We start from the raw sequence: 11,638 nt of genomic DNA, 5'->3' as shown, positions 1-11,638 counted from the left end.
CGGCAGATCAGGGAAATGCAAATCAAAACAACCCTGAGATTCCACCTCACACCAGTCAGATTGGCCAAGATCCAAAACTCAGATGACAACAGATGCTGGCGAGGTTGCGGAGAAAGAGGAACACTTCTCCACTGTTGGTGGGGTTGCAAACTAATACAACCACTCTGTAAATCAGTCTGGCGATACCTCAGAAAATTGGATATAGTACTACCTGAAGACCCAGCTATTCCACTTCTGGGCATATACTCCAGAGACACCTTAGTACACAACAAAGATATATGCACCACAATGTTCATAGCAGCTCTATTTATAATAGCCAGAAGCTGGAAAGAACCCAGATGTCCTTCAGAAGATGAATGGATACAAAAATTGTGGTACATTTACACAATGGAATACTACTCAGCCACCAGAAACAATGACTTAACCAAATTTTTAAGAAAATGGCTGCATCTAGAGAATATCATCTTGAGTGAGATAACCCAGTCACAAAAGAACAGACATAATATGCAGTCACTGATAGTGGGATGCTAACCCCAGAGGCTCACACTGCCCCAGAAACAACTCACAGACTGTATGAAGTCCAAGAAAAAAAAAAACAAAAAACAAAAAAAAAATAGTCATGCTCAATCCTTACCCACCAAGAACACATTGACAAATTCCGGGTTGTACCCTGTATTACACGTACTGTCTGCTCATTGTAAAAAAAAAAAAAAAAAAAAAAAAAAAAAAATTTACACACCAAGAAAACTTTGACTATTTCCAGGTTGCATCTTGTTTTACATGTACTTTATGCTCATTGTTACTGGTGGGATCTTTATCACACCATCAAACTTTAAAAAAAAAAAAGTACTGACAAAAATGTATTGTATAATTTTATGCAAAAATGCCTAAAATCTGTACATTTATCTTTGTTTTGTAAAATAAAGTTGTTTTTTAAAAAAAAGGCATCACTCTTGCATGAATACTTGAGAAAATTGCCAAGGGAGCTCAGAAAATTCCCCAAGTACTTTAAAAATAATCTTTCTGTTTTCATATACATTTCCTTAGAGAAAGGAGAGACAAGCAACCTACTGATTCCTTTGTGACTTTGTCTCTTATTAAAATTATTTTTCTAATCTCAAAAAAAAAAAAAAAAAAAAAAAGAATGGGGCGGCAGAAGCTGACAGAAGGCATTAGGGATCAAGAGAGGGGGAAAAAGAAGAGATGATATAAGAAGGAGTTGGAGACAGGGAAATGATTGGGTAAGTGTGGTCCTATTTCATTGTATCCATGTATAGAATTCTCTAAAATATTTTTTAAGGAGTCTAGTAGAAGAGGAAGGAAGAAGAGAGCATAGGAAGGTGAATATGGTTAAAGCACTTGAAGGAAAATATGGAATAAACCCTTATGTAAATGAAGACTCGTTGCTAACTAAAGTCTCTGTGCTGGCTAGCTTTATGTCAACTGGACATACTGGGAAGGAGGGAGCCTCAGTTGAGGAAAAGCTTCCATAGATCTGACTGCAAGGCATTTTCTTCATTAGTGATTGTCGAGGGAGACTCCAGCTCATTGTGGATGGTCCCATCCTGGGCTGGTAGTTCTTAGCTCTAAAAGAAAGCAGGCTGAGATGGTCATGAGGATCAATCCAGTGAGCAGCATCCCTTCACCAGCTTCTGCCTCCAGGTTCCTGGACTGAGATTCTAACTTCCTTCATCGATGGGCTGTGGAAGTATAAATCGAATAAACCCCTAATCCCCGCCTTGCTTTTGGTCATAGTGTTCCATCACAGCAACAGAAACCCTATGACATCATCTTTAAGTAAAACTGTTTTCCAGGGCTGGAGAGATGGCTCAGTGGTTAAGAGCACTGACTGCTCTTCCAGAGGTCCTGAGTTCAATTCCCAGCAACCACATGGTGACTCACAACCATCTGTAATGGGATCCGATGCCTTCTTCTGGTGTGTCTGAAGACAGCAACAGTGTACTCAAATACATAAAGTAAATAAATATTTTTTTAAAAAACTGTTTTCCATGATTTTATCAATGTATAATACTATATTTTATATTTTCACAGCAGTTCTTGCATAACTTTTTGCCCGTGCTCTTGAGTATCTCTAAATAGGTATGCATTTCTCTGGTTCTATTCGAACACAATTTATTATAGGTTGTTGTATTTGTGTTAAAATTTTTCTCTATGTTATTTTGATGGAAATGATATTTCTTCAGAAACACAGGTATTTATCATGAAAATTTTAAATAAGAGTCTTAGCAAACACGTTAACATTGCCAAACTTACCTAACCCCTCACAATGCCATACAAATGTGAAGTGTAAAGATTTCAAGATGAGGCGCCATTTTACTTTGGTTGGGATTTCTTTCTGTAGACCCCAGTTTTTACTCCTGGTAGCATGCCTTTTCTGACATTAAACAGAAGCCCGGGGATGATATATGTCTGATTTTTGTCTTTTAGGAGATTGAGGCAATGCTCAGATCATTTTTAAAGATACATCACAGGATAACTGTGTTGAATAAAAAGAGAGATTTGGGTATGCCTAACCTTCGCTCAGAAAGCTAATACAAAGATCCCATAAATGCTGGAAGCACAAAATAGGAGTCCCTGGGGACAGGACAGATTGGGGGGTAGAAATTATCTCCCCATTATCCACCACATCAACATTTTCCTGACAATAACCCATAATTTCAAAAGCAATTTTAAAAACAGAAATCTTTTCTGCCAAAGTCTAGAGCTTTTGAAGGATTTTTTTTTAAATCAGCAACAAAAGAATTTAGCTTCCAGAAGCAAGCTGTATCTCCGCATATTAAAATCTCCACCTTGAGAAACTTTCAAGCCTTCAGACAACCTCTTTCAAAGTCATTCAACACACCAGTGCTCAGGGGCCCCTTTTATCTACTGAAGAAAGACCACACAGCAGTAGCTTAGGAGACACAGACCAAATGACTGACCTTGAGTCACCTTCTGGCCCAGGCAAGATAGAGAGTTGAAGTTGTCTCTAGTAGCAACAGCAATTATGATCTGATGATACAGAGAAGCCAGTCAAGGATGATAATAAAAAATAAAAAAAAAACTAAATCATATTATTCATGGGGCTCTTAGAGCTTAAAAGGCACTCACATTTGCTGTCTGCTTGGCCCTTTCACATTAAAAACAACCTTTCTGTTTTCCCCTTGTCCATAGAGGAAGCAATTCCAGAACAGGTCTACTAGTGCCAGGATGTCTGAATGGGCTTGGTTTTTACCTGTTTGTGAAACTGAATAGATTTTATTTTTAGAGTTGCTTGAAGGGACCCTTAAATCATCCCTTTAAGCTCTGACCTCCCCCTCCCCCATGTCCCCCTTCCCCCTCTCTCTCCCTCCCCTCCTGTTTCTCCCTCCCTCTACTTTAATCACTTCACTGTGCATGTGCTGTGTGTGCACACAGAGGCCAGAGTGTCATCTCTCTCCACTTTCTTTCAAGGCTTATTATTTTTGCTTATGTATATGTGTGCATATACCACCCCTGTGAGAGTGACCGTGGGGACCAGAGGAGAGCATCAGATCACAGGAGACTAGAGCTACAGCCACCCAACATAATTGCTGGATCTAAACTTGAGCCCTCTGAGAGCAGCAACATGTTCTTAACCACTGAGCCACTCTCTCTTCCACTTCAGCTCTCCAGATAGGACCTCTCCCCGAAACTGGAGCTTGCTGTCCCAGCTAGACTAGCTGGCCAATAAGCCTTCAGTTCACCTGTCTGCTTTCTCCATCCTGAGCATAGGGATTACAGATGTGGGCCATCGTGCCTGACGCTCTACATGGGCTCTGGGGATCAGAATATAGCCCTTTACCCACTGAGCCATCTCCCCAGCCTCTGACCCTCCCTTTCTGGGACAGTCACTCTTCCAAGCTGTTCCTTCATGTCTTCAGGGTGGATTGCTGGGCTCCTCTGCCCAGCTGCATTTCTACAGCCAACGACACATTGGTCTGAACCGCCACCAAATCCAAGTGCCAAGTTTCTGAATGTCGAAAGCTACTATTGCCAAAGTGGCGCCATGGCGGTTTGAAAATGTGTCTCTCTGAATCCATGAGCTGCTGCCTTCACAATCCAGTCTGCTGCCCTCCGCTTCGCCTCTGGTTTTGTTTTAGAAGTGTTGGCTTTGGCACAGACTCTGTAAATGGAGGAGAAAAACTGGGACGCAGTGAGACTCGGGGGACTAGAAGAAGTGTAGAGAGATGACCCCAGAGAGCCTCACAGGTAGTGGAACAAGAACTCATCAGCAAATATGAAGCACAAAGGTACCTGACCTGGTAAAAGAACCTCCTGGCAAGGTTAAAGAGGAGTTCAGCCTGGGCTTGGGATAAAGCACAAACCCCATCAGCCAGACCAGAAATCCACAGGACTCACCACACCTGAAAGACCAGGATAAATCCTGACCCCCTAACAGGTAAAGTAGAAGTCCCCTAGCAGGTAGAGTAGAGCCAAAAATGTAGGCTAGCCAGTTCTGCAATACTATTCTTCTATTCCAGGAACTGGCTAACCATAAAGAATTTATGGCCTTAAGGTCAGGGTGACTCTGTTTCAGAAACTGACTGACCATAAAAACATAAAAGTTAAATAACACCTTATAAACAATCTTGAGAAACTGGGTGTTTTCGTTATGATTCTTCACTGGTATTTTTGTATTCTCCAATGACATACTCCCTCTCCCCTCGAGTTGTGGTTTTTTCCTTTAAAAACCCCTTCTCCCAGCCACTTGTCATCGAACTCCTCTACCCCTGCATGAGATACAAGTCTCGACCCCAGTGCACTGGTTTTGTTAATAAACCTCATGTAATTGCAGCAAGAACAATCTCTCGTGAGCTCGTGAGTTCTTGGAGGTTCATGTTATCCTGACACTTGAGTGAGGGTCTAGTCCATGGCATGGTCTTGTCTCATGAACTGAAAATAATTATCCTCAAGCCGAGCTCTGATCCAATCCACTTAGTAATCCTTAAAATCAATATCTAAAAGGACCTTACTAATTACAAATAATTTACATGTGTCCCAGAAGAAACTTCAAAAACAGTTTTGGGGGGTTTTGAGGGGTGGATATTTATGTATTTATTTTTCAAATGTTATTCTTTTTCCCGGTTCCTCCCTCTCTCATCCCCCTACTTCTATGAAGATGCTCCTCCTCCCTCCCACTCCCACCTCACCACATTGGCATTCCTCTACACTGGGGGAAACAAGTCTTTACAGAACCAAGAGCTTCTCCTCCTATTGATGTCAGACAATGCCATCCTCTGCTACATATGCAGCTGGAACTGTGTGTCCCGCCATGTGTACTCTTTGGTTGGAGTTTACTCCCTGGGATCTCTGAGAGGTCTGGTTGGTTACAAAAGATGTGGTACATTCACACAAGGGCATACTACTCAGCTATTAAAAGCAATGATTTCATGATATTCTTAGGCAAATGGATAGAACAAGAAAATATCATCCTGAGGTAACCCAGTCACAAAAGAACACCCATGGTATGCACTCACTGATAAGTGGATATTAACCCAAAAGATCAGAATACCCTAGATACAATTCATATGAAGCTCAAGAAGAAAGTAGACCAAAATGTAGATGCTTCAGTCCTTCTTAGAAGGGGGAACAAAATACTCACTGGAAGTAGGGGGTGGGAGGGACTTGGGAGGAAGAGGGGAGGGGAGAAGGGGAACAGGATCAGGTATGAGAGGAGAGGGGATGATACCCAGAGAGTTAGAAATTGAAACAGGGCTGTGTGGCAATGGGGGATGGGGAACTGGGGGTAGCCACCAGAAAGTCCCAGATGCCAGGAAAGCAAGAGGCTCCCAGGACCCAACAGGGATGAGATTAACTGAAATACCCAACAAAGGGGAGAAAGAGCCCATGGAGACCATATGCAGAGGTTAGGCAAGGCCCCTGGTTGGAGATGGAGTCACCTACTCTTCTTAAATGTTTAACCCAGAATTACTCCTGTCTAAAAGAAATACAGGAACAAAGAGTGAAACAGAGACTGAAGGAAAGGCCATCCAGAGACTTCCCCACCTGGGGATCCATCCCATATACAGACACCAAACCCAGTCACTATTGCTGATGCCAAGAACTGCTTGCCGACAGAAGCCTGATATGGAGTCTCCTGAGAGGCTCTGCCAGAGGCTTACTGATATAGATGAGGATGCTTGCAGCTAACCACTGGACTGAGCATGGGGACCCCAGTGGAGGAGTTAGAGAAAGTACTGAAGGACCTGAAGGGGTTTGCAACCCCCACAGGAAGAATAAAAATATGTTTAGGGACACAAAATGAAACAAACGTGTATCCAGCATACAATGTGATGTTTGTATTCGTCCAAACCACACCACAACTTTGTCTCCACATATCAATAAAAAGATGGGACACTGAAGAAAAGCAGGGAAATCTTGTGAGAATCTGTAAGTTCAAATGGATTTAAGGAAGCCCCTTCCCCTTTCTTCATGTGAACACAAAGCAAGGGGATGCTTCTTTGAGAAGTGAGGGCTCAGTAAACAATCTGCTGGTCCCTTGGATTTTTCAGCATCCAGAACCATGAGGAATGAAATTCTTCTGCTTATAAATTACCCAGAGTAGGGAATTTTACTATAGCAGCCCAAACAGACTAAGATGTTCAACAGGGTAAATTTCATGTCTGGCATCTGATTATAAATTAATAGAAGCACACAGAAAAGACTAATTTGAAATTAAAATCTGGAGTTCAGTGAGTAGATGTGCTTGCTGCTCAAGTCTGATAACCCGAATTTGGTCCCCAGAACACACATAAAGGTAGAAGAAGAGAACAGATGCCACTGAATTGTTCTCTGATACACACATGTGCACCACTGCACACATGTCTGCCCACACAGAGACACATACCTTGTACATACACATATGCACCATGTACATCCTCACACCGTGCACCACACACACATACACATAGCATACACACACAGTGCACATGCACAGAGAGACACACATGCACACCATATACATACACACATGAAGTCCATATACACATGCTATGTACATATACACACCATGTACTACACATACACCTTGCACACAAACACATCATGCACATACACATACAGTTGCATGCACACGTGCGCGCACACACACACACACACACACACACACACTCACACAAATAAATGAATAGATTTTAAAAATAAAACCTACACCACTAGAGAAAGGAAAAACCAACCCGTGTGCTACAGTTATCAGACAAGGCCAAGTGTCTGTGAGATACTGAGACAGGAGGATCATCATGAGTTTGAAGCCAGCCTGAGCTACACAATAAATTCCAAGCCAGCTTAGGCTACATATTGAGACCTGTGGTGGTTTGAATAGAAATGGCCTTCATAGAGTTTGAATGCTTAGCCCATGGGGAGTGACACTCTTAGGAGGTATGGCCTTGCTAGAGTGGGTGTGATCTTGTTGGAGGAAGTGTTACTGTAGGGGTGGGCTTTGAGGTATCACATGTTCAAGCTACTCCCAATGTAGTTTCCCTGCTGCCTGCAGATCAAGATGTAGAATGCTCAGCTTCTCCATCACATGTCTGCCTGCACACCACCATGTACCGCCATGAAGACAATGGACTAAACCTCTGAAACTGTGAACCTGCCCCAATTAATGTTTTCCTTCATAAGAGTTGCCTTGGTCATGCTGTCTCTTCACAAAATCCTAAGACAAGACCTTATCTCAACAAAGAAAAGAGAATAAACAGACATGAAATGGTTAGTATGTCTACATTCCATGTCCTCCCAAATCAAAGTGGATGCATGAAAGACTTTTTTTAAATCCATATCAAACTCTTAGAATGGCAAGACAGAATATAGTAAGAACAATATCAGATGAGAGGAATACCAAATTAAACATTGCAGAGTGAAGATCGGAGTTTAAGGAGGAGCAACAGAAAGTAATTCTGAACAACACAGTGAAAGAAAAGATAGAATCCAGAAAATTAAGAATATTATGGAAATGAAGGACAACTTTAGAGAGTTAAATGAGTTTTATATGTACTATGTGCATTTATATATATATGCATATATGTATATGTGTGAGCATATGTGTATATATGAATAAATATGTATTATACTCAGATGCAGTATGTAGTTATGTATGTATATATTTGTATATATGTATATTAATATGCATGTATGTATATAAATATGGATGTATCTGTATATGGATATATACATATATGTTTATATATGTATATATATACATGTGTGTGTTATATATGTGTGTGTATATGAAGTTGGAATAGTCAAAAGAGAATAATAATAAGAAAAATATATATTGAAGAAATCATAGTCAAACTGTCTATAAATTGGTGAAAACCATAAGCCCATATATTAAGTGATTCAAATGAACCCCAAACACACACACACACAAAACATGAACTTTAAGAGAGAGGCAGCTAGTTTAGCAAGCAGAAAGAAGTGTGGCCATCAAGCCTGACTGACTAGCCACCTTCCATCCCAGAACCCACATGGAGAGCAGATGTGTTGGTGCATCTTAATCCCAGCATCCTATAGAAGGACAGAAAGCTTGAAAGCCAATTAGCTCAGAGTAGGAGCATGGCAGCAGCAGAAATGAAAGAAGCCCTGCCTCTACGGGGGTGAAAGGTGAAAGCCAATTTTCAGAAGTTGTTCTCTGGGCTGTGTGTGTGTCTGTACAAGCATGCTGCACATTCATCATTAATTTTTATCTGAAATGTTTTAAACTGATATCAAGTCACACTGCAATCAAGCGGTAAAAAGAGGATTGTTCTAAGTTCAATTGAAGGGGGAAAAAATGCATGCTGCATTGAAAGAAACAAAGATAACCGAGACAGCACATTCCTCACTGGTAATAATGCAAGAGGAAAACAGTGAATCAGAATAGCTCCAGCACAGAGAGAAAACCATCCACATAGAATCCTAGACTAAGGAAAACCATCATGCTAAAATAATCGGTTGCCAGAGAAGATAAGCCTTGAATGCTTCTAAGTGTAAGAAGCTGGTAAGGACGGAAGCGTCCAAGAAAGACAAAGCACATGTGGCAAGGGGACAGGGGTCTCTTAGAGGGGCTTAAGGAGATGGAGCTGTTAACTGAAAGGCAATCTAAGGGTTTTTTGGGGGGTGATGAAAATAAGACGGTTCAGCCGGTAAAAATGTTCACTGTGCAAGCCTGAAGACCTGAGTTCAATTCCCAGAGCCCAAGTAAAAGTGGAAGGAAAGAACCAACTCAATGAGGTAATGCTCTAGTCTCCATACAAGCCATGGCATGTGCACCCACCCACACATTATACATGTTCGTGCACACACAGAAATAAATAAATAAATAATAATAAATACAATTGTAATATTCTACAATTCGCTAGAACGATGGTTTACTTAATAAACTAAAACTGAGTTAACTGTACACTTCAAAGAAGTGAAATTATATATGTGAATTACATCTCAATATGTTTTTTTTCCTAATTAAAGAAGTAAAGGCCCTGCAGGATGGCTTAGCAGAAAAAGGCACTTGCTGCCAAGCCTGAGTTTGATGCCCAGGACCCACGTGGTAGAAGAAAACCGACAGCAGAGAGTTATCCTCCGACCTCCATGTGCACACGGTGCGACATGCATATCCACACACATATATACACATACAAATAAATAAACACACCAACATTTTTAAAGAAATAAAAACATACTCAGAGATACAAAAGCTACAAATAATTACCAGCATTCCTCCAGACAAAAAGAATATGTTGTTAGGTGGCAGTATGCATCTACAAGAAAGAATTTTAAACATTATATATGATAACTGCTTATTTAAAAATGACCCATAAGTTTCTTAAATTAGGTACTTTACAGGAATTATGCCTCAACAACAAAAAAATTGGGTATTTGTTGCCCTTACCTGTTTATTTACTGTCTGTGTGGCTTGGAGGGTGTGCATATGCATGTACACATGCCAACACTCACAAGCAGAGATCAGAGAACCACTTGTAGTACCTGCTTCTCTCTTTCATGCATGCAGGTTCCAGGAATAAAACTTATATCATCAGACTTGACTGCAAGCACCTTTGCCTCCCGAGACATCTGGCTGGCCACATGTATTATTTTATAATCAAGAACCAAGGGACTCGGCCTTTTCCGACTGGACTGCAGACTGACGGCAGCGAGCGGCCGGTGTGCTCCGATCGGTCGGAGCTAACCGCTGCCAGGCGGGCTGCCGCGGCCCGGCACACGCCCCAGTGGAGCGAAAATGGTGGGCCGGAACAGCGCCATCGCCGCGGGCGTGTGCGGTGCCCTCTTCATCGGGTACTGCATCTACTTCGACCGCAAAAGGCGGAGTGACCCCAACTTCAAGAACAGGCTTCGAGAACGAAGAAGGAAACAGAAGCTTGCTAAGGAGAGAGCGGGTCTTTCCAAGCTACCTGATTTAAAAGATGCTGATGCTGTTCAGAAATTCTTGAAGAGATACAGCTTGGTGAAGAGTTATTAGCACAAGGTGACTACGAGAAGGGTGTGGACCACCTGACAAATGCAATTGCTGTGTGTGGACAGCCTCAGCAGCTCCTGCAAGTGTGACAGCAGACTCTTCCACCACCAGTGTTCCAGATGCTTCTGACCAAGCTTCCAACCATTAGTCAGAGAATTGTAAGTGCTCAGAGCTTGGCTGAAGATGATGTGGAATGAGCCAGACACCGACATGATGAATCTCAGTAAAATAATTTAACAGTTAGCTTGGAAGCTGATCAGCTCTGGGGAAATAAGGGCAAATTGTACTTGTCATGAACTGTCCCACACTGACATCTGCCAAAGGGAATGTGAACTTTGGTAGATCCATTGTCTGTTCTATTTATTTTTCCAGTGAAAAGTATTTTGATAGAGCTTTTCATTTTATAAATACACTGAGTTAACCAAAATATCATGGACTTCGTTTGTTCTTAAGACATGCAATTCAAGTGTAAATACAGTAGAGTATTACTTAGGTAGAAACTCCGGGTGATTTTGAAAGATTGGAAAAGACTATGAGGAATCGTTGGATAATGCACATTTTAAAGACCAGAACATTTTATTGTATGTTGTAAAATTGGGTAGAAATTTGTGTTTGTGAAAACTGAGCATTAAAACCTTAGAGAGAAAAAAAAAAAAGAACCAAGGGACCCCCAAGGCAACTCACAGCCATCTGTAACACCAACCCTGGAAGATCTGACTCCCTCTTCTGGTCACCTTAGGAACTGCATGCAGATAGTGCACCTGTACACATCGCAAAATATCCGCCCAATAAAATAAATAAACAAATCATTTTTAAACATTAAATCACATATTAACAAACCCAAAGAAATGTCTAAAGTCATAGAAGAGCTGGGGTGTTGTTGCAGTAAATATTAAAAATGTCCTGCAGTCTCACTCTGTGGGAGCAGCTCCAGTATGGAGCTGGGCACCCAGTCCCACACGGTTCTCTAGGCCATTAGTTACCAAGCCTGGTACACACACACTTCGTTCCACAGACCCTGCACGCTCTCACCTCATGGGCAACAGAGCTGGATCTGCACGCTCCAGCTGCCTCTCAGCCATTGCTATCACACACTGTCCTCCACAGCCTGGTAAAAACATGACTCAATAACCAATAACTTATCAAACAGGTTTAGATGTTAAATTC

General features: G+C 41.6%; 1 pseudogene across 1 annotated transcript; it reads left to right on the top strand.

Moving 5' to 3' along the window:
• The first annotated feature begins 10,127 nt into the window (after nt 1-10,127).
• LOC308436419 (mitochondrial import receptor subunit TOM20 homolog) lies at nt 10,128-10,969 on the top strand (annotated as a pseudogene). Its single transcript has one exon. The product of its transcript is annotated as a mitochondrial import receptor subunit TOM20 homolog (transcript).
• Nucleotides 10,970-11,638: the final 669 nt, after the last annotated feature.

The sequence above is a fragment of the Micromys minutus genome (assembly GCF_963924665.1).
Source record: "Micromys minutus genome assembly, chromosome: 24".
Classification (NCBI taxonomy): Eukaryota; Metazoa; Chordata; class Mammalia; order Rodentia; family Muridae; genus Micromys; species Micromys minutus.
The sequence above is the reverse complement of the archived record's forward strand: the minus strand, read 5'-3'. Positions and strand labels throughout refer to the sequence as shown.